Source organism: Vombatus ursinus, unplaced genomic scaffold (assembly GCF_900497805.2).
Source record: "Vombatus ursinus unplaced genomic scaffold, bare-nosed wombat genome assembly UNPS02014772.1, whole genome shotgun sequence".
In the NCBI taxonomy this organism is placed as follows: Eukaryota; Metazoa; Chordata; class Mammalia; order Diprotodontia; family Vombatidae; genus Vombatus; species Vombatus ursinus.
In genome coordinates this window covers 11491752-11516383 of record NW_020954550.1, presented here as the reverse complement: position 1 = coordinate 11516383, position 24632 = coordinate 11491752, and the positions used below count along the sequence as shown (strand labels likewise).

Below are 24632 nucleotides of genomic sequence, written 5' to 3'. Positions count from 1 at the left end.
ACTGGATCTATTTTCCAGGTCAGTTGTTTTTCCAGTGAGATATTTCACATTCTCTTCTATTTTTTCATTCCTTTGGATTAGTGTTACAGTGCCTTGATTTCTCAAATTGTCACTAGCTTCCAATTTCTCCATTCTAATTTTTAAGGAAGTATTTTCTTCAGTAAGCTTTTGGACTTACTTTTCCATTTGGCCAATTTTGCTTTTTAAGGCATTCTTCTCCTCATTGGCTTTTTTGGACCTTATGCCATTTGGGTTAGGCTATTTTTTAAGGTTATTTTCTTCAGTATTTTTTGGGTCTCCTTTAGCATCACTCTTAGTTTTTCCTCTACTTCTCTTACTTGCTTCTCAGAATCCTTTTTGAGCTCTTCCATTACCTGGGACCACTTAATATTTTTCATGGAGGCTTTGGATGTCGGCACTTTGGCTTCGTTGTCTTCTGGTTGTATGTTTTGATCTTCTTTGTCACCAAAGTAAGATAATATAGTCTGACTGTTTTTGTGCTGCTTGCTCATGATCTTGGCCAATTACTTGAGTTATAGACTCTTTGTTAAGGTAGGAGTCTGTTTCTAGTGTGGAGAATGTACTGTCCCAAGCTTCAGGGGTTTTGTGCAGCTGTTTTCAGAGATACTTCTCAGGACCTGTAAATTTTCAGTTCTTCCAAGGTGCTATGATCAAGGGTGAATTGCTAACTCCTTTCCTGGCCTGTGCTCTGGTCTATGAGCATTCTTTTCTGTCTTGTAACTCTGAGGAGGGTTTCCTCTCCACAGTCACTACAAGCTCCACCACGCCAGCGCTCCTCTTCGCCCCAGGACCGCCATCCAGAACTGTGACCCAGATCCAAGCATGGAAAAAGCAAGAGAATCCTGCACCAGCACAAAGATCCCTGCAATCCCCCTCAGATCAGCCACTCGATTCCCCCTCAGTCTGTGGGGCGGGAGCTCAGGAAGCTGCCGCTGCCCTGGGGTCACACTCAGGGACTGGAGCTTAGACCACCTCGCTTTTCTCTCTCACCGCAGACACAAACTTTTCCCACTGATCTTCTAAGTTGTCTTTGGCATTCATGGGTTGAGAAGTCTGGAAACTGACACATCTGCCTGTGATTCAACCCTCTGAGGCTTGCTCCAGCTTCGCTGCGGCCTGTGCACCCACGCCGAACTGCGCTTCTCTCCCTGCCCAGCGCAATATACTTTTCTGATCAACCATCCAGGCTGTCTTTGGCTGGAAATTTGTTTTACTGTCTTTTTGTGGGTTCTGCTGCTTTACAATTTGTTTAGAGCCATTTTTTATAGGTATTTGGAGGGGTTTGGGGGAGAGCTCAAGCACGTCACTGCTTTCACTCTGCCATCTTGGCTCCACCCCCCATCTTAATTTAAATATTAAAACTTTTATATTATGCTTACCAAGTGCCAGTCATTGTACTAAGTGCTTTAAAAATTTTTATTTCACTTGACCCTAACCACAACCCTGAGAGGTAGGTGCTATTATTATCCTCATTTTACAGATGAGGTAACTGAGGCAAATAGAGATTAAGTAAATTACCCAGGGTCACATGGCTAGTAAGTATCTGAATCTGCATTTGAATTCAGGTTTTCCTGACTCTATGCTTTTTTATATTGCTTCTGATCTACAGAATGCTGTAGTAAAAATGGTCAGTTTAGCATCATAGGAATAATACATTTAGAGCTGAAATGTTCAAACCATCTAATCTAACACTTTCATTTTGTAGTTGAAGAAACAGGCCCAGAACAGTTGTGTGACTTACCTGTAGCCATATAGGTAGTAAGGGTTGTTGTTGTTCAGTCGTTTTTCAGTCATGTCTGACTCTTTATTACCCCATTTGGGGTTTTCTTGGCAAAGATACTGGAGTGGTTTGCTGTTTTCCTTCTCCAGCTCATGTTATAGATGAGGAAACTGAGGCAAACAGGGTTAAATAACTTGCCCAGGGTCACGTTGCTAGTAAATGTCTGAGGCCAGGTAGTAAGTGACAAAGGTCCAATTTGAAGCCAAATCCTCTGATTTCAGATTGAGCGTTCTCCTCTACCTCATCTAATATTTTTGTTTTCATCTCTTGATTATATATTCTGACAATCAAAAGAGATGATTTATTAATATAGTAAGGGCTAACAGGCTTTGCAGCATTTTTATTTGGCTTATCAGCAAGTGTTCTTGTCCTGTGTCATCACAATACATTTTGTTGAAAATGAAACAAATTATTTAGCAACACAAACATATGTACAGATTTTTGTTTATCTAAACTGTAAAAACCAAACTCTTTATTGGAATACTAACCTACCTCTGAGTAAAATACAGATTAATCTTGTAGTTTAAGTAAATGCACAGAATGATGCTATCACAAATAGTGATTGAGTAGGTTGCCCTAAAATATTTGGTTAGGAAATGGAAAATAGAAAATTAATATGCTAATTATACTTTGCACAATAGCAACTTTGAAATGAAATATTTTATGCTTATGAATTGTATTTCTAAAGTACTTATCTGTTGAGGGTTTGGAATAGATGATCCCAAAGAGTCCTTTCCAGCTCTTAACATTCTATAATTCAATGTAGTAACATTCTGGGCCAGAAGGCAGGATCTACTATTCAATTTTGAATTAAATAATAATGAATTTGATTTTTGAAATAAAAATTGGTTTTTATTTGATTAAATTGTAACTAGTTTCACAAAACTACTAGTTCATGAGTCAGTTCAATTTTTAAAATAGTTAATTTAGTTAAGCATTTTTTCTTTTTTTATTGAATTAATGGATTGTTTAGATGGATCTCTTCAATCAGAATGGTCATTCTAGTAGTCCTGTGTAGACATAGCCTACATAAGCCCAGAAATCTTATGTAGACAATGTAAAACAGATCTTTGACATTGAGGTCTGTGAAATGTGAAAGATTTAAAAGATTGTGGCAACTTAGAGATTATGTCATTCAGAAGTCTGAGACATAAATCATAGGCAATACTTTCTTTGGGGCAGAGAAAAGGGAAAGAGTCTTGAGGCTAATTGACCCAGATGGAGAAAGGAATGCTGGAGAATAAGTAAAATATCTTCAGAAAGCTGATATTTTACGAAGTTACCTCAAGCTGTGAATACTTAATAAAGATTGTTAATATTAGCAAATTATTAACAATAATTTTATTTACTTTGGTGGATCTCACTGATGTAGATAATTGCCCCAGTGGTACAGATTACAGTTCCTTGTCCTGTGTGATTCCTGTCCATGTTGTCCAATAATTCATCCATGGAAGAATATATGCAATATATGATGAGAAAGCAGGCATATGTGTGAGTAGTTATTAATATTATCTTAATTGCTAAGGGGGTAATTAGTAATGAAAATAAGCACTTATTAATCACCTACTATACAGAAATCACTGTACTGAGCACCATGTATACAAAGACAAAAAGTAAAACACAACAAAAAACAGTGCTCTCAGGGAACTTACATTCTGTGGAGGGATACAGCATGTAAACAGAAAAACAAATACAAGATAATTTGAGGGGGAAAAACCATACTAGCAAGTATAAAGAACAGGAAAGGATTCCTATAAGAAGTGTTACTTAAACTGAGCTTTGAAGGAAGCTAAGGATTTTAAGACACTGAGGTGGGGAGTCTTTTGCTAGCATAGGTAACAATCTATGTAAAGATGTTGAGATAGAACCTAAAGGGCCAAGTTCAGGGACCACCTCATAATAGAGCTTTAGGAGAACTTAGAAAACACAAGGGGGACTAATGGGAAATAAATCTGGAAAGGTAGGCCAGAGGTTTCATTCTAACAGTCACATCTTTTGTCTCAAATATTTTGAAACATCCCTCAACTTTTCCAAAATAGGGTTGCCTCCTTTCTTTATAAAAGTCATGGTCTAATTTAGCTGTCATCTCGGTTGTTTTTAGTGCCATTTCTATTTCCTCATGCAGTGCATTAGGGACTGTGACTGTGATGACTCCACTGCTATGGATGTAGATGAGAGTTGGTCATAGACATCTTGACAGGTTATTTCATCTTTCCAGTTTCATCTTTAAATAATCTTGGGGTAATTTGGTTTAGCTGATTGTCTTGTCAAGCTTTCTATAGACTTTTTTCTCCACAGCTGATTTTCAATTTTTTTTATGTATGATTACTTACAATTAACCATTTTCCACCAAAATATTTTATCAATGAGTTTACATTATAAACCAATGTTGCTCTTGACTACTGTGTCAGGATCAAGCTTTTACTGACTAAGGTGGTTCTAGGTTCTTTTGGTCTCCTCACTTACAATGTGATTACAAACACTATGGTTACAATATTGATTACAATTTCTTAGGAATTGGTGAAAATCTGTTTCAGTATACATTCTTTCATCTATTTTTCAGCAGCAACATTTTGTTTAAATAGACCAAGTTAGTCTCACCTGCCTGCTGTATAATAACATTTTTGTTTTCTTAATTTGGTAATGCTTTTGAACTTGGCTCTCACAAGTCCCTGGTCTGACCCTATGCAGACAGTTAATTCAGAAATTGTTTCCATGCTTTAAAAAGTCTTTCCCTTTGTGCTCAAAACAGGTCTTTTTTTATGAGATACTTAGCAGATATCCTTCACCTCCTGACTAATTTCTCAAACAAAATTATGCATGGCATATAGATATAAAGATTTGATATAATCTATAAAATTTTGGCCTGGCTTTTCTTAATCCTAAATCAATTATTCCAACATAATTTTCACCACTTTTCCCTGTACTCACCCTTCCTTACCTTTGAAGGCACCAACTACTGAAAAAATTGGCAGTGTTGATAGACCAGTTAAACACATTGGATTTTTAAAAATCATAACAGAAACAGCATAGGAGTCCAGAATAGCAAATGCTCTTATTTCCAAGGGGAAAAAAAGAGAACACAATCTTTAAACTTTAAATGCTAGTGAATTTGATGTCATACTCATCAAATTTGCATAAGACACAAAGGGGAGAAGATTAATCAACACACCGGATTTTGGAGTCAAGGTCCAAGAAGATCTTGATAGGCTAGAAGATATAAAGCCCTGCACTTGAGTTCCAAAAAATTAACTTCCCAAATATAGGGTGAGAGAGAAAATATTAGCCACCGGTTTATCTGAAAAGATTGAGGCTTTAATGGACTGAAAGCTCAATATGAATTTTAAAAAGTTTTTTAAAAAGCTAATGAGATCTTAGGTTGCATTAAAAGAGACATGTCTTCCAAGAACAGGGAGGTGAAAGTCCCTTTCAATCAGTAGTATTGTGTTCAGTTTAAGAAGGATGTTGATTAATTGTAGAATGTCCAAAGGAAGGCATCCAGGTGGTGCTGGACCTTTATCTCATGTCCTATGAAGGGTCATTTGAAGGAGGTGGATATTTTAAGCATGGAGAAGAGAAGGCTTGGGGTGGGGGGTATGATTGTGTCTAAGTGTTTGAAGGACTGTTTTGTGGAAGGAGAATAAGAGTTGTTCTTTATAGGCCCAGAGGACCACACAAGAGCAATGAGTGGAAAGGCCCCCCCACCCCAAAAAAAGTTAAATTTAGATTTGCTGTCACAAAATAACCAAACAAAAACCTTCTTTAGAGGTTTATGAGCTGTATGAAATTAGAGTTGTATGAAATGGCATTCACTGCCTTGGGAGGCAGTAGTTTCCTCCTCATTGGAGATCTTCAGGCAGAGGGTGGATGATGATTTGTTGGACATATTATAGTAGGGATTCCTTTTGGATATGGGCTGAGTTCTCTTCCAGCTCTAAAATTCTGTGCTTATATTAGGCACCATTTTAAGCAACATTCTTCATAAGTACTTAAATGAACCTGAACAGCATGTGTATTTAGATTTTAACCATGACAAATAGATAGATAGCCTTCTGATGTTTTGCTCTCAGCAGAGCTTATCCCTGGCCACCATGTAAGCAATTGATATAAGGGATGTAGAATAAGGATCCAATATCAGGAGGGAATGTGAGTTGTAGTGATTGCAGCTTATTTGGATCTGCTTAAGTGGCAGAAGCAACAGCAGTAAGGATAATGGATAGGGAAGTAGTTTGATTCTTATACAAAATGCTAGTGTAGATACCTGCACAATTTATGGAAAGGGTTTGTTTGTTTTTTAACTTTATATGCATATAGAGACTGGGATTTCACTGGTGTAGGGGACTCCTTGGTGAGGAAACTTCCTATACCAGTATATTTTATCTTCATCTTAAAGTATTGCAGAATTACCTAGAGCAATAGTGTCAAACTCAAATAGGCCTTCCTGACCCTGAGACCAGGAAAACTTAAGTTCAACAACTGCCCCTGCCACATACTTGCTTCATAACCTGGGCAAGTCACCTGACCTTTTAGTAAGCTGGGTAACTCTCCAAGACTTTGAAGTTGCAGAGAAGGTGCTGACTGACATTAGTAAAAGGGGATTTCTTCTTTGGAGAGTTCCCTATACTAAGGAGATCACAGTTCCAGGCCGCTAGATAGATAGATAGATAACATTGAGTACAACATTTTTGAGTAGGGGAGTGACATAGTCTGATGTGAATCAGATATCTGGAAATATCACTTTGGTAGCTTTGTGAAAGATGAGACGGAAAAGGAAAGAGTAGAAGCAAGGGGATTTATTAGGACTAATTAGTTGATGAGTACCTGAACTAGGATGGTAGCTGGGTAAGTGGGAAGGAAGGGTGCTGATGTGGGTGACACTGGCAGGGAGGATCTCCTTTCTTAATTCTTTTTCCCCCTAAATTTGGGGATTCCCCAGTCCTACTTCCTCTACGCTGCATGGGTGCCTTTGTCTGTCATCCTCTGGGTAAGTCACTTCTGTATCTTTAACTCTAGTCCTTCCTCTGTCCTAAACCTTAGACCAGCATTTCTTATTGCTTTCTGGTGAAATATAGCTGTTTCCATTCAACACATCAGTTCCTAAGTGTATCCATTTACTTTGGCTTTTCCCCTCCCAGCATTTACTATGTCTGAGGTGTTGAAGCAAGGGAAGAAGATGAAGTTAATTCAGTCATGACCTGCACAGAAATGTGTGACCAAGACTAGCTCTTTTTTTAAAAAAAAATATTTTTAATTTATTGAATAAAACAAGTATTTCTGTTACATAGTATAATAAAAAAGATAATTGTACATGAAATTGCAAATCTGTTATGAACAACTTGCTATTCCTTTTAAATATGTAACAAAATTATCATGTAAATTTCTTTATTTTTCCTTTTTATTCCTTTTCTTGCTTCCCTCTCTCCCGCCCCAGCCCTAGAGATGGCTACCATTAGACACAAATAGGTGTGTGTGTGTATGTGTATGCACATACATATATGTAAAATTATTCTATACATGCTTCTATTTATCAGTTCTTTCTCTAGATGTAGACAATGTCTTCATATGTCTTTTATTTTTAATATGTGTATTTATAATAGTCAAAATTACTTAGTTGCTCAAAGTCATTCTTAAAACAATATTGCTGTTATTATACAGTGTTCTCTTGATTCTGCTCACTTCGCCCTTCACCATTTCGTGCAAGTCTTTCCTTGTTTTTCTAACATCATTGAGTTCATCATTTCTTATAGCACAGTAGTATTCCATCACAACCATACACCTCAATTTGTTCAGCCATTCCTCAGACTTGTTCTTTTGATAGTAGAATAAGAGTGTATACAGTGGTAGCGTAGATCCCATCAGGTTGTACAGACATGCAAGTCAGTGGGACTGTGTTTGATTACCTTCTGTGTACTTTTACTTCTCTTCCATTTCCAGCACCACCTTTCATCTTGTACATGAGCTACTGACTTGATTTTGTTAACACTTGTTCCTATCCCCTACATCCCCTTCTTTAGAACTTTCATTTACAACCAATGTATTATCAATTTCTTATGGCTGTTGTAAAGATCAGATGAGTAAATATATGTAGCACTTTGATTAAAGTGCTATGAAAATGTCAGCCATTGTTAATTTCTGTTCTCTTCAGTTTCTAATTTCATTAAAGCCAAGTCATCTGCAACATCCCAGTCCTACCTATACCTCTCTTACAAGGAAACTTTTAATCTTCCATCCCTGGGTCCCAGAAGATAGATTCTGTTTGCCGGATTTCAGGTATTGACATACTATTTACTTTCTATTTAGTTTTTTACCGACAGATTCCAGGACACCTCACTCTTGCCTCACAAAAGTCAATAGATAACTAATACAGAAGTTATTTCTTTATTAAGTGTTTTAATCTAACCCTTTCTTTTGCTTGATCATGCTTAACAAAAAAGATACTTTATTTATCAGGGTAGATATTCAGTATATAAAAATTTCATACCAGAAACCTCACTAAACGAGTAATTGTTGCATTATACTGAAGAGGTAGCACGCTAAGTGGAAGGGCTTTTACATCAAAGGACCTCATTTCCTTGAACGAGTCACTTTCCTTCCTTGCCCTTCACTTCTCCTTTCTAACTATTTTCTCATCCTGGAGATTTCTCTGGCCTGAGTCCCCACTCTCTTGATTCATCCCTGCCCCCCATGCTTCACTTGGTACTGAAATCACTTCCTAGACTTTCCCTCCTCTTACCCTTTCCATGATCAGTACCTTTTCCAGCTCTCCCAATTTATTTATTGTCTTCCCCCAATTAAAACACGAACTACTAGAGAGTCAAGATTGTGTGGGTTGTTTGTATTTGTATTCCCAACACTTACCAAAGCACCTGGCACATCATCAGTGCTTAATAAATACTCTGTCTCTCATCTATTTATCTCTACAATCTTATATTTTTAACCTCTCTGGGCCACAATTTCTTAAAGTGTAAAATGAGAGGGTTATAAAAAGTGTCCTCTACGATTTCTTCTGGTTCTAAGTTTATGATCTTATATATACTTTTAAATATACATATATATATGTGTGTGTGTGTATTATATATAAACATTTATATATTATTTATAAATGCTATATATATCATATAATATTTTAATATATAAATATATTTTAATAAAGTAAAATTCATTGATGCCATGATTTTTTCTGTAGCACAAGATTTTCTTCACTGATCTTTCTCAACATTTATGCTTTGGGGACATGTAAAGTATTTATACTTTTCAAAAAATACTATTTTGAACACCAGGGGGCACCAAATAATGAAAATTGTTGATTTTCGTCAAAGAGCAGCCAACTTATGAGGGGAAAGTGTGACAGTGTATCTTTAGCTCTTTTAGCTCAAAATAGCAACAGTATTTGTGTCTAATGAGTAAGGGCTGTAAGAATCATAGTGTTATTTGATGCTGTGTTGGTCTGCCAAAAATCTGTCAGCATTTTTTGCTTATCTATTTTTTCAGGGAGATTTATTATATACTTGTTAGAAGGGGAAAAATATCCAACTACTACCTTGTGCTAATGGTTCAGATAAATTATTTTTAAGTGAATGTTTTATTTGGTGCTATCAGTTTTGTATTTTGTATGTAAGGTATGGTTCTCTTGAGACTAGAAATAGCTCCTACATTCCAAATAAAAGAAATGATGAGCTTTCATGTTCAACATACAGTATGACATTTCATATTTTCATAATGCCTATATGTGCCTTTAGCAGAAACTAGATTAGAACACTTTAGATTAGATTAGAACAAATCTCCATGAACCACACCCTCCTTAATTGTTAGTCTCATAAGGGTGTTGAATGCCACATAAACAGATTATTTCTTTATCACTTGTAGAAGTATTTTTATAAAAAGTATGTGTGTGTATGTATGTGTACATACATATTTCCTTTATAATGATTTATTATTAACTTGATATTGACTTAATAATTGTTAACTTAATATTAAACATCAATAAGCTGGTTAAACTCACCCTACAATTAGTTATATACTATTTTCAGATTATACTTGCGTAGTCATGCAGAACACTTCCATTGTAGTCATGCTGTGGAAAACTAAGTATATTTCCCTTCATCCTATCCTGCCCCCCCGTTTATTCTATTCTCACTTTTGACCCTGTGCCTCCTCAGAACAGTTTACTTCTGATTACCCCTTCCCCCAGTCTGTCCTCCCCTCTATCATCCCCCCTGCTCCCTTAGCCCCTTCTACCCTATTTTCCTGTGGGGTAAGATAGCTTTCCATACCCAACTGAGTGTGTATGTTATTCCCTCCTTAAACCAAATCTGATGAGAATAAGATTCACTCATTCCCTCTCATCTTCCCCTACTTCCCCTCCACTGTAAAAGCTGTTTCTTGTCTGTTTTATGTGAGATAATTTACCCCATTCTACCTCTTCCCTTCTCTTCCCAGTATAATCTTCTCTCACCGCTTAATTTTATTCTCCAGTTATCACCCCTTCATCTTCACCTACCCTGTGCCTTCTATCAATCAATCCATCTATACATATACTTTTTTTTCCCCTCCAACTACCCCAATACTAAGAAAGGTCTCATGAGTTACAAATATCATCTTTCCATGCAGGAATGTAAACAGTTCAACCTTAATAAGTCTCTTATGATTTTCTCTTTCCTGTTTACCTCTTCATGTTCCACTCGAGTCTTGTATTTGAAAGTCAAATTTTCTATTCAGCTCAGGTCTTTTCATCAAGAATGCTTGAAAGTCCTGTATTTCACTGAATGGCCATTTTTTCCCCTGAAAGATTATATTCAGTTTTGTTGGGTAGGTGATTCTTGGCTGTAATCCTATCTCCTTTGCCCTCTGGAATATCATATCCCAAGCCCTTCGATCCCTTAATATAGAAGCTGTTAAATCCTGTGTTATCCTGATTGTGTTTCCACAATACTAGAATTGTTTCTTTCTGGCTGTTTGCAATATTTTCCCCTTGACCTGGGAACTCTAGAATTCAGCTACAATAGTCCCAGGAGTTTTCCTTTGTGGATCTCTTTCAGGAGGTGATTAGTGGATTCTTTCAATTTCTATTTTAACCTCTGATTCTAGAATATCAGAGCAATTTTCCTTGATAATTTCTTGAAAGATGATACCTAGGCTCTTTTTTTTAATCATGGCTTTCAGATAGTGCAATAATTTTTAAATTATCTCTCCTGGATCTATTTTATATGTCAGTTGTTTTTCCAGTGAGATATTTCACATTGTCTTCTATTTTTTTCATTCTTTTGGTTTTGTTTTACAATGTCTTGATTTCTCATAAAGTCACTAGCTTCCATTTGCTCCGTTCTAATTTTTAAGGAAGTATTTTCTTCAGTGAGCTTTTCGACTTCCTTTTCCATCTGGCCAAGTCTGTTTTTTAAGGCATTCTTCTCCTCATTGGCTTTTTGGACCTCTTTTGCCATTTGGGTTAGGCTATTTTTTAAGGTGTTATTTTCTTCAGTATTTTTTTTTTTTGAGTCTCTTTTAGCAAGCTGTTGACTTGTTTTTCATGATTTTCTTGCATCACTCTCATTTCTCTTCCCAGTTTTTCCTCTACTTCTCTTCCTTGCTTCTCAGAATCCTTTTTGAGCTCTTCTATGGCCTGGGACTGATTCATATTTTTTTTTTGGAGGCTTTGGATGTAGGAGCTTTGACTTTGTTATTTTCTTCTGGTTGTATGTTTTGATCTTCTTTGTCACCAAAGAAAGATTCTATGGTCTGACTTTTTTGCGCAGTTTGCTCATGATCCCAGCCAATTACTTGAGTTTTAAATTCTTTGTTAAGGTAGGGGTCTGCTTCCAGTGTGGAGAATGTACTGTCTCAAGCTTCGGGGGTTTTGTGCAGCTGTTTTCAGAGATACTTCTAGGGACCTGTAAGTTTTCAGTTCTTCCAAGGTGGTATGATCAGGGGCAAGGTGTTTATTCCTTTCCTGGTCTGTGCTCTGGTCTATGAGTGACCACAAGCACACTTTTCTGCCTTGGAACTATGAGAAGGATCCCCTCTCCACCATCATCATAAGCTCCACCATGCCAGCACTCCTCCTCACCCCAGAATCGCCACCCAGAACTGTGACTCAGATCCAAACATGGGCAAAGCAAGAGAATCCTGCAATCCCTCTCTGATAAGCCACTCAATTCCCCCTCAGTCTGTGGGCCAAAAGCTCCAGAAACAGCCACCACCCTTGGACCACGCAGGGACTGGGGCTGGGACCCAGCTTCCCTCTCACTGTGGTCTGACACACTTTTCCTACTGACCTTCTAAGTTGTCTTAGGTGTTTATAGGTTGAGAAGTCTGGAAACCACCACAGCTGCCCATGATTCAGTCCTCTGAGGCATGCTCCAGGTTGGCTGGGGCCTGGTCTTTGCCTGCATGCCCATGCTGACCTGCGCTCCTCTCCCAGCCTGAAGCAATAGACCTTTCCTATCAACCATCCAGGTTGTCTTGGGCTGGAAATTTGTTTCACTCTGTCTTTTTGTGGATTCTGCTATTTTAGAATTTGTTTAGAGACTTTTTTTATAGGTATTTGGAAGGGTTTGGGGGAGAGCTCAAGCAAGTCATTGCTTTTACTCAGCCATCTTGGCCCTGCCCCCAATTAGTTATGTTTTAAAAGCAAAGCCAGTTTCAACAAATACAATGTCATAGTCATGTTATTCGATCACTTTTAAGTTTCCATCAAGATTCTTTGCCCATCTATTCCATTTTGTTTTTCTTAAGTGTGTGCTTTTAAAAAATATTCTAAATTAAATTTTTTTTCAATTAATAAAATCTTATGTTTTGTTCACTCCATGGGGGGAGGAGGGGACAACTCTTGTAGCACATCCATAGTTAAGTAAAACATCCATCTAACATATATATATGCATGTTTGTGTGTATGTTTGTATATGTGTGTGTTGCTTTTTAATTATTTTTGGCAATGTAAGTTGTGAAGGTATGTCCTAGAATTATTGTAATTTTCTTCTCTAATTATTAGTAAAGTTGAACATATTTTCAAGTAATTATTTTTTTTTGCTTTTTTTGTTTGTTTGTTTTGTTTTTTTTGGTGAGGCAGTCAGGGTTAGGTGACTTGCCCAGGGTCACACAGCTAGTAAGTGTCATGTGTCTGAGACTGGATTTGAACTCATGTCCTCCTGACTTCAAGACCAGAGCTGTATCCACTGCACCACCTAGTTGCCCCTTCAAGTAATTATTAACAATTATTGACAATTTGGTTTTTCTTCCCCTTTTGAAAACTGTTTAGTCATATCCTTAAGGCATTTATCCATGGGGGATTAGGTTATATACACATTCATACAATACGTGTACATATATACATGTAGATAAATGGATTGCTTGATTGATTGATTCAGGGTACAGAATGAGGAAAACACCCAAGGAGAAGCTAGCATGCTTTATCATCAGTCCTCTGGAGTCTTGGTTGTCGTATTCATCAAAGTTAGTCTTCAAAAGTTGTTTGCTTTAAAATGTTTTTTTGTTTTCCTGATTCTGCTAAATTCACTCTGCACCAGTTCATACTGTTTCAGTGGGTTTTTTTTTGTTTTGTTTTTTTTCACTTGACATTATTTCTTCAAGATCTGTGGATATTTCTTAATATTGCTTATACTTGCCTATCTTAACTGTAGTATTATGTTATATCAAAGGAACAATATTTATTTTACCATTTTCTTGTTATCAGGCATTTAGATTTCTTCCGGGTTTTGATATTTATAAAGATTATTGTTGTTGTAAAAATTTTTAACAGAAAGCCCCTTAACAAAATGATAAAATCTTTTGATGACACATTTGAGGTGTGTGTATATACATGTGTATATATATATACCTACATGCATACACACACATACACACATATATAACACAATGTAATTATGGACTCAAAGGGGATGATTATTTTTGTAAGTTTACTCTGTGTTGATGGATTGCTTTTCAGAAAGTTTCTACTAGTTTGAAATTCCATCAACAATAAGTTAATATGCATGATTCCTCACAATCCTGCCAGCATTGAGTTTTGTTGATTTTAATTACTTTTGCCACTATAACAGTTATGAGGTCATGTCTTAGAATAATTTTAATTTTCATCTCTGATTATTAGTGAAGTTGAAAATTTTTTCAAGTCATTATTAACAATTTGGTTTTCCCTTTTCAAAAACTATTTGGTCATTTCCTTTGGTCATTTATCCATGGGGGACTGAGAGTTATTTTGGTAAATCTAACATTTTCTTACATAGTATAAAAGTCATTATCTTTCTCATATTTGTTGTAAAGTTTTCCCAATCTTACTATTTTTCTTTTTATCTTTCTTTATATTTTTATTTTAATGTAATCAAGTACATGTTTTTTGTCCTTAATCAGGCCTTCTGTTTAATAGGAAAAAGTTACACTCTATAATTGAGATTAAAAAAAATTATTTCATTTCTTCCATCTTTTTATAGTCCTTATTTTTATGTATAAATTGATTATCTATTCCTGATGAAATTCACTAAAGTATATGGTATGAGGAATGAGTCCTAATCCAATTCCTGCCAAACTACCATTCATTTTCTCCAAATATATTTGTTAAATATACCGATATCAAGTAAGACAAAAAAGGAAGTATGAATACCAAAAGTGTTTGGCATTGCCATACAAGATGTTCAGTGTAGAGTCCATCTAGAAAATGACTTTCCTATAGTTGATGAAATCCTTCTTATGCTCCTGTTTTGGTGGACATTTTGCTCTCCTGAATGAGATGCGAAATTACTCAAGAGTTTGTCTTAACTTACTAGTCACACAGTCATTCAACAAGTATTTTTTAAACATCTGTTATATGCAGCATCTGTTATATGCAGCATGCAAAGAGGAAAATGAAAACAGCTTGCCCTTAAGGAGATAATTTAAGTAAACAATAAGTAAATACAAAATATGCATAACATAAAAAATAATATATATGTATATATCTGTATATGTATATGTGTATATACATACACGTACACACACATATCAGGAGAAGCCTTTTAGGTATACAGATCTAACTGTCTATTGTGTGTACATATTTATGTCCCCTATTAGAATGTGTACTCCTTAAGTGCAGGGCCTGGTTTTTTTGTTTTGCTCATTTGGGTGTTTTTTTGTTTTGGTTTGGTTTGGTTTTTTTGCCTTTCTTTGTATCTCCAGTGCTTAGAACAGTGCCTGGCACATATTATTTGCTTAATAAATACTTGTTGACTGACTAAGTGACTGGCACTTCAATTGAACTTTTAATGGAATTAGGCACTCCAAGTGACAAAGGTGAAAGAGTGGAGAGCATTCCATTCATTGGTATAAAAACATGGGGACAGGAGCTAGGATGTTCGTTATGGGGGAAAGCATAGTAACCAAGTTTGGCTGGAATTCAATGTGTTGTGATAAGAAGTATGGAAAGATAGATTTGAGCTATATTGTAAAGAGCTTTAAATGCTTCATAGCATTCTCTCAGTTGAGACTATAGTGCTACGAGTCATGGAGTACCACACAAGGAATTAAAGTTCTACCTAAATTAAATTCAGTTAAATTCCACACACTATTAAATACTCACAGCTTTGTGCTGGATGCTGGGACATACAATGACAGAAACAAAGACTAAGTGGCAATGGAGGGGTGTATAGTAGGTATAGAGGGACTGCAACATATTACTATTGCAAAATTGCAGAAGAGAAGCAGCATAAAATACATTTAAAAAGAAATATACAAAATTATAAGCAAGTGAGTCTAGCCACGTGGTGAAAAAAATAAATAACCACTTTATATTCTGATATTAGTTTTCTCATTTCTTCTTTAACCAGTTATAGTTTCATTTATTGTTTTCAACTTTCCATGTAGTCTTATAACTTTCCTTCATATTACTGTGATTTAATCCTGTTTTTATTGTATCATTGCCTGAAAACACAGCATGTATAATTTTAGCTTTTTAAAAAATTTGTTATGCTTGTTTGTGATCAATGTGTACTTGAAAAATGTGTGTGCTTTTTATCCCATTTACTTTTCTCCATATATATATTAGACCTAACTTACTAAATAGCATTATTATTTTTATTTTTAAATCTTTTGATAATAGAATGTTGAAGTCTCTACTATTGTATGTTTTTTTCATGAATTATCATTATCAATTTAATTTTAAAATTATCTTTATAATTTAACAATAAACATTTATTATTCATTTTTCCTTTCATTGCTGTATAACACTCCTGCTATCTCTTTCAATGTGTTCTACTTTTAATTTTCTTTATTATTTTATATACCAGAACAACCATGTGTGCCTCATTTTCTTTTTCTTTTTCTGCCTACATGATATATTTTGAGAAGGCATGCTGCATGGTGTAGTGCAGTGGTGTTAAACTCAGATAGAAACAAGCTCTATGGCCTCATGTTGACTTAGAAAACCATGAATTAACATTATCTGTATTGTGTTATATTTTAATTAATTTTGTTAAATGTTTTCCAATTCATTTTAAGGATCTAGTGGAGTTTTGCTGCTAGTTTGACCCCTCTGGTATAGTGGAGAAATGAGTCCATGTCTTGCATGAAGTCTCCCACTTTTTCTTCTAAGCTATGCATTCTCCTTTCAATTCTTTTCACTAGAACTTTTATTCATTTTTTATTTCTTCATTTCTTTTAGATAGGTAATCCTTTTGGAAAATCCATCTTTCACTCTGAGGCTGTACTTGCAGTTGTTATAGAGTTTACTTGCTTTTTCTTTGGGGTTTTTTCCTAGATTTATAGTAATCTTTATACTGGCTGATGATTTCTTTGATTTATACATCTCTCCAATTTAAGTTCTTAAATAGGGGCTTTGTATTAGAGGCAAGTTCTGCCCCATGCTGGGATTTGGGGTGGGATAGAGGTAGTCAGCTTGACCTTGCCTTGGGTCCCCTAGGTTCTGTACTGATCTCCACAGCATAGGGTTAGACCTTCTTGGGACATTTGAGGTTCAGAGCCCCCTATCTTCATTGCCATCTCTTGTTGTTGCTGCTGCTGTTGTTTATTCTTTGTTCTCGAAGAGGACCAATGACACCACATGGCGATGTCTTGACTTGCCTTTGAATTGGATTTAAGTGACTTGCAGGGTTGTACAAAGTCATCAGCCTCACTCTGTCCTCCAGAGTCATCCAAGTCCATGGCATGACGAAAGTCAAGAATCTCAGCGCAGAGTGTGAGGAATTTCGCAGCCTGGGGTGTCCTAGTCAGAGCTATGTATTGCTGTGCTGGTTGCCTACTGTAAACCCCTGAGGTTTCCACAGCCTCTCCCCTTGGACTTTCTGATTACCCTGGGGCTTTTTGACAAGTCTTCAAAATTTCTCAGGGGAGCCCTCAGCTCTTGCTACCTCTAGGTGCCTTTTTTTTTTTTAAAACTTGTATTTTGTGTGTTTATTTGGAAAATAATTTAATCACTATGGTTTTAACTCTGTTACACAACAGATGAAACATGTATGAACAGTTTCAAAATTTTATCTTTTCTTCTTTCCTTAGGCTTCTATAGTTCCCTTATTTTTATTCAACACCCCCAATTGTACCTGAGGCTATCGCCACCCCCTCCCCTGGTACATTCTAGTGTCCCCCAGAGGGTAGTATCACCCACTTTGGGAACCTCTGCTGCTGATGATGTAACAACAGGGAAAATTTAGAGTACTTTCAGTTTTACAGAACATTCTGAAAATAGAAGCTCGCTCAAACCTCACAACAACCCTGTGAGGTAGGTACTATTATGACCTACATTTTACCTCTGGATGCCTTTGCAGGCTGCATGTGTCCCTCACTCTTAGAGGTTACCCTGTGGCTTTATGGGTGGCCCCCATTTCCTGTAACTTTTGGAACTCTGGCTGACTTTTTGTACAGTTCTGGGATGGAAAAAGTAACTGGTTTCTCAGTGGAGTTCTTGATCAGTATTTAGTCTGGTTTGACATTCAGGGTTTTCTGGAAAAGGATCAGAATGAATAACCATTCTGCAGTCATTCAGGGGTTTTCTTTGTTTCTAGTTCTTTGCTACCACAAAAAAAAATGCTGGATTGAATATTTTTGTATATGTTTGGGACCTTTCAGTTTTTTAGTTTCTTAGAATGTATGCATATCATTGGCATCTTTGAGTTAAAAGATATGGACATTTACTCACTTTTGAAGTAGAATTCTATATTGCTTTCCAGAATAATTGGACCAATTCAGAGCTCCACCAAGATTGTTATTGGTGTGCCTGACATTCCTCTGCACCTCCAAAATTGATTATTATCAATTTTTTGTCTTCTTTGCTAATATGCTAGTTATGAGATGAACTCTGAAAGTTGTTTTTAATTTGTATTTCCCTTATTACTAGTGATTTGGAGTACTCTTTAACTCAGTAGTTAGTAGTTTTCAATTCTTATAATAATATTTGTTCATATCCTTTGACCACTTATCCATGGGAGGATGGCTTTTGATTTTTATATATTTGCAATATTTGCAGTTTTCTTTTTATTTTGAATATCAAACCTTCATCAAAACTTTTTGATGCAAAGATTCCCCCTTACTATGGAGTTTCCCTTTTCCCAGCTTCATTGATTTTGTTCATGCACAAACTTTTCCTTCTCATATATTTAAAATCACTTATCTTTTGTGATTTCTTCTATTTATTCCTTATTTTTAAATCCCTGCCCAACCATTGTTGCCAGAAGTTAGAACTTTGAATTATTAGCTTTTGAACTGATTAGTAACCATTTTATGTGATGGAACGTTGTGTTGATAAAGTTTTGATTTTGCCTATTAAATAGTAGTTTGCTTCTTTCTATTCTATTTGCAGCAGCTGAGGCCTTCTGTGCCATACCTAATTTTAGTGCATTGCAGTAATCTAGTCTAGATGTGACAAATGCATATATTACTGTGACTAAGTCTGCCTGTGCAAGAAAAGAAGGCAATGTCCTGGGCATTGATAGCAGAAAGCGTTTTTGGCCAGCGAACTGATCTGGGAGTCCAGGAGCAATAATTAATTAGATAGAACTTATTGACTCTGTACTTTGATATTCTGGGAAAGTATTCCTTCAGTTTGAGGTGCCTCTACATATTAGGCCCTTTCTCAAGGTCCATTCTGATATTATTTTTTTTTTCTGTTAAGATAACTTAGATAGTGTCAGAGTTGAGGGCTTTGTGCCTGAGGAATGAAAAAAAAATCCTTAAATACACAAATTCTTTTTCGTGACTATCTTTATATTTAAATTTAAAATTGCTAATCCATCAGTCAATCAGTAAGAATTTAACTACTCAATATTTGCTCAGCAATTTAAAGCTTAGTAGGCTCTGGCATTCTGGATCCCAAGCTTTTTGACTGAACTGTGATAAAAAGAAATATATTCAAGAAAGACAAAGTAAGATTTTTCTCTTTTTAGTGGTTTTCTATCAGCCTTTAGTAATACTTGTATATTCTGACATATTTCTTTCCACAGTGAATTTAGAATAAGGCAAAAGGGATATTTAATATTTCAATATTTAACTGGGCTTTATTGATGTCCCAGCAGTGGGGATCATAGCCTCTCTATACCTTTTCCTTCCCTGTGATTTTTTATATCTTTCTATAAATCTTTCACAGGAGATCTTCCCAATATGCTGGAAACCTTCTTCTGTTCTTTTCACATTTTAGGGTACCAATTTAAAACAGGCCTTTAATTCCTGATTTTTACCATGTAGCTGATAACATCTTTTTGGCTCATATTTGTCTTTGGTAATATCTTTTTTTTATCACTTCTCACATTGGTAATATGCTGTTGCCTACTCACATCCACCATATATCATTCCATTGCCCTTCAGTCACCTTAAATTCTGATGCTAAAGAAATTTTTATAACCTGTGATTTGCAACCTTTTAGCATCGCTTTTGAAGTCCTTGTGTTAAAAAAAAATCAGCTATTGTGGCAAGGAACAGCTTTGAATCATTGATAGCCCTACACCGTGTTAGCTTCATGTTTTTCCAGACTACTTACACACTGCCCCTTTCAGTGATCCAGTCATACTAGATTACTTGTTCTACATACAGGATGCTCCTGTCTTTGTGCCCTTTATTGTGGGTATCCCACAAGTCTAGAATGCTCTCCCACCACCCCTCTGCCTGCTGTGAGGCAAAGTATGAAGGAGTGCAGCCAGTACTGAAAAGGGTGGCTAAGGAAGCAGTATCAACAGGAGAGAACTAGGCCTTAGTGAGTACTAGAAAATGGAAGGAGTGAGAAAGGAATAGAGCCCCAAGAAAAACAATCGACCCCTACACTAGCATCTCTGCTTCAAGCCTAGCCTCAGTATCCATCATCCAAGGAAATAACCCTTTTGGAGGGAGGCAGCCTATGCCAGGCAGGTCAAACCACCTTAATCATTACCTCTCTCACATCTGGGTTGATATAGCCCGGGTCCCTAAGCCCAAGAACCTTGGAGATTGTAGTGCCCCTCAGCCCTTGCTTCCAGCTCAGCCTTTGAGGATATTATAAAGGGGTATAACCCTTATAAGAAAGCAATCTACTTCCCTCCTTATTTGTACAAACCGTGGACCAACCGCCATGAAGTAAGCCCCAGAGCCCTGGGAATAGCAATACCCCCTCCTGGACTACTGGCCCCATTTCTGACCTGGTCCCTGAAACCTGTTCTAGGAAAGTAGCCTTTATGGAGATGTGACCTGGCATCTGCCATCGCAGGTCCTGCAGCTCCCACCTCCTCAGTCATTATAGCTCTTGGAAACTTGGAGAAAATATTTTTGCCACCAGTCTTTGACACAAATATTTCAACATCAGAAACTTAAATGGTTTTCTTGATGGAAATTACATTAAAGAAGATGCATTACCATCTATTTTGCTGTTATATACTAAGTGCCAATGTCTGCTTCCTTCTGATTTGCACCAGAAACTTCCTTTATGTGTTGTCTCTATTCAAAATTTAGTCCTTTGAGAGCAGGAACTATTTTGTTTCTGTTTGTGTCCGTAGTGCTTAGCACATTATTCTGTGTATAATAAGCACTTAATAGATGCTTTTTTCATACATTCATTCATTTCTGGAATCCCTAAATTCCGTCCTCTGTGGGCCATGTCCAGAGCTCCAAGTTGTAGTACCTCCTCTACCAAAGTTATTTATATGTGATTTGTGTATGTCTTATACGACGGGGTATCCTAAAATCCTTAGTAGAGTTGTTGTTCTTGTTGTTGTTTTTAATAATAAATTATTTATTTATAGTTTTCAACATTCGCTTCCATAAGATTTTGAGTTCCATATATATTTTTGTACATGTGGGTCCTTTTCCCATTTATATGATCTCTTTGGGATACAGACCTAGAAGTGCTACTGCTAGATAGAGTTTTAAGTTAGTAAATCTATTTCAATTATAAAAACTTAAAACTCCACCATGACTTTTTTGACACTCCTTATAATATACCTACAAATGTTCATGTTGAATCTGTAATTAGAATGTTAGCTCCTTGAAGGCAAGGACTGTTTTACTTTATATTTTCAGCCTTAGCACAGTGCCAGGCACATAGCATAATAAATACGTGTTTGATTATTGTATTCTCAAATGCAATCCAGCTTGCTCTCAATAGAAAGAATACAAAATTCGGAGTGAAAAGATTTGTGTTCAAATCCAAGTTTAGGTACTTATTACTTGGGTAATTACTTGTTTCCTCATCTGTAAAAAGAGGGTGCCAGATTATAGGACCTCCGAGATTACTTCAAGCTCTAAATTTATGATCCTAGTTAATTCTGTTGTCCATCTGTAGTGCCTGTCTTAAGATGTGGGGATTGATGTATGAACTTGTCAGCAGCATAATCTAAGATTTTTTTTCCTATTGAATTTTTTGTTATTTATTAATAGATAATATCTCTTTAGAGTAGTCACTGGTTTCATTGAAGAAACCTTTGAATATTCTAGGTTTCAGTACAATCTGTGCTGTATCACACACAAATAGGAATATTTGGAGAACCTCACCAACTTCTGGTAATTACTCTTATATTCAGAATTTCCAGTAATAACCTCTTTGACACTGGCAAATAGCTTTGGTAAACATGTTCTTTTTTTTTAATTCCTTACATGGTAGAGGATAATTGAATAAAATTTTCTATCATTCCTTAGTGAGTGAAGCATGTAACTTTTTTTTTTACCTTTAGAAAATGTTATTTTTTCCAATTACTTTAATATTTTTCAACATTTTAAAAAAAAATTTGAGTTCCAAGTTCTCAACCTTCCTCCTTCTACTTCTCCCTCATTCAGAAGGCAGGCAGTTTGATATAGGTTATACGTATCCAGTCATACAAAATATATTTCCATGTTAGTCGTATTGTGAAAAAAACAAAGGAAGAAAGAAAGAAGGAAGGAAAGAAAAAGAAGAAAAGAAAGAAATTAAGAAAACTTTAAAAAGTATCATTCAATCTGCATTCAGACTCTGTCAGTTCCTTCTCTGGAAGTGGATAGTATTTTTCATGATGAGTCCTTCAGAATTATGTTAGATCATTGTATTGTTGGGAATAACTAAGTCATTCACAGTTGAACATCATACAGTATTGCTGTTACTGTGTAAAATGCTGTCGTCGTTCTGCTTACTTTACTCTGTATCAGTTCATGTAAGTCTTTGCAGGTTTTTTCTGAAAGCATCCTGCTCTTCATTTCTTATAGTACAGTAGTATTCCATCACAATCATATACTACAACTTGTTCGGTCATTCTCCAGCTGATGGGCTTCCTCTCAAATTCCAATTCTTTGCCACCACAAGAGAGTTGCTATAAATATTTTTGTGCACAGGTCTCTTTTTTTTTTTTAAATCTCTTTGGGATATAGACTTACTAGTGGTGGTGTTTGTCCTTTGTTTTCAAAGAAGACCAATGATATCACAAGGTGATGTCTTGATTTGTGTTTGAATTGGATTGAAGTGAGGCAGAGTCGCACAAACTCACCAGCCTCACTGTCTCTTCAGAGTCATCAAAGTCCAGAGGCAAGACAAAAGTCAAGAAGACTTGCAATACAGTATGCAATAGATGACCTTGGAGTAGTGGTATTGCTGGGTCAAAGGGTATGGAGAGTTGCCTTTTGGGCATAATTCCAAATTGTTCTCCAAAAAGGTTGGATCAGTTCACAACTCTACCAACAGTGTATCAATGTCCCAGTTTCCCCACAACATTTATCGTTTTCTTTTCTGTCATATTAGCCAATCTGATATGTGTAAGCTGGTACCTCAGAGTTGTTTTAATTGGCATTTCTTTAATCAATAGTGATTTAGAGCATTTTTTCCTAGGACTCTAAACAGCTTTTATTTTTTCATCTGAAAACTTGTCTCATATCCTTTGACCATTTAACAATTGGGAAATTATTTGTATTCTTAAAAATTTCACTCAGTTCTCTCTATATTTGAGATATGAGGCCTTTATCAGAAAAACTTGCTGTAAAAGCCGCTCCCCCCCAGCTTCCTGCTTTCCTCCTAATCTTGGCAGCATTGGTTTTGTTTGTGCAAAACCTTTTTAATTTGATGTAATCAAAATTATCCATTTTACATCCCATTATACTCTCGATCACTTGTTTATCATAAATACTTCCCTTATCCATAGATCTGACAGGTAAACTATTCCATGCTCTCCTAATTTTCTTGTGGTATCACCCTTTATGTCTAAATCATGTACCTATTTTGAACTTATTTTGCTATATGGTGTGAGATGTTGGTCTATACCTAGTTCCTGCCAAACTACTTTTCTGTTGTCCCAGCAATTATTGTCAAATAGTGAGTTCTTATCCCAAAAGCTTGGATCTTTGGGTTTATCAAACCCTAGGTGACTATGACCATTTACTACTGTGGACTGGTAACTAATATATTTCATGGATCCACCACTCTATTTCTTAGCCAGTATCAGATTGTTTTAATGACTGCCATTTTTTAATATAGTTGGAGATCTGGATGGCTAAGCTACCTTCTTTCATATTTTTTCATTGATTCCCCTGATATTCTTGACCTTCTAGATAAATTTTCTTATAATTTTTGGTAGTTTTATTAGTATGGCACAGTAAATTAATTTAAGTAGAATTATCATTTTTATTGCAGTGGCTCAGCCTCACTATGAAAAATTAATACTTTTCCAATTGTTTAGATCTGACTTTATTTATGTGACAAATGTTTTGTAATTATGTTCATATAGTTCAAGGATTTTTCTTGGCAGGTAGATTCCCAAGCATTTTATGTTGTCTAGAGTAATTTTAAATTGGAATTTCTCTTCCTATCCTTGCTGTTAAATTTTTGGTAATAATGGAAATGATGGTGATTTATGTGGGTTTATTTTACATCCTGCAGCTTTGTTAAAGTTATTGATTATTTCCACTAGTTTTTCAGTTGATTCTCTCGGATTCTATAAGTATACCATTATATCATCTGCAATGAGTGACAGTTTTGTTTCCTTATTGCCTATTCTAATTCTTTCAATTTCTATTACTTCTTCTATTGCTCTAGCTAGCATTTCTCATACAATATTGAGTAACAGTGGTGATAATGGGCATCTTTGCTTCACCCCTGATCTTATTGGGAAGGCTTCTAGCTTATCCCCATTACAGATATTGCTTGTTCTTGGTTTTAGATAGATACTACTTATTATTTTAAGGAAAACTCCATTTATTCCTATGCTCTTTAGTATTTTTAATAGGAATGAATGTGGTATTTTGTCAAAAAAGCATTTTCGGCATCTATTGAGATAATCATATGATTTATTTTTCTAAGATAAGGTTGTTTAAGTATTTGATTTCCTCATCTGTTAATCTGAGCAATTTATATTTTTGAAAATATTCATCCATTTCACTAAGATTTTTAGATTTATAGGCATATAATTAGGCAAAATAC

The 24632-nt window shown here is 35.9% G+C and overlaps 1 protein-coding gene and 1 pseudogene across 2 annotated transcripts in view; both read left to right on the top strand.

Moving 5' to 3' along the window:
* RNF180 (ring finger protein 180) overlaps window positions 1-24632 on the top strand; it is a 175815-nt gene that overhangs the window by 28205 nt on the left and 122978 nt on the right. The window lies entirely within an intron of this gene.
* Window positions 6758-24632, top strand: part of LOC114044063 — a 46565-nt pseudogene continuing 28690 nt past the window's right edge.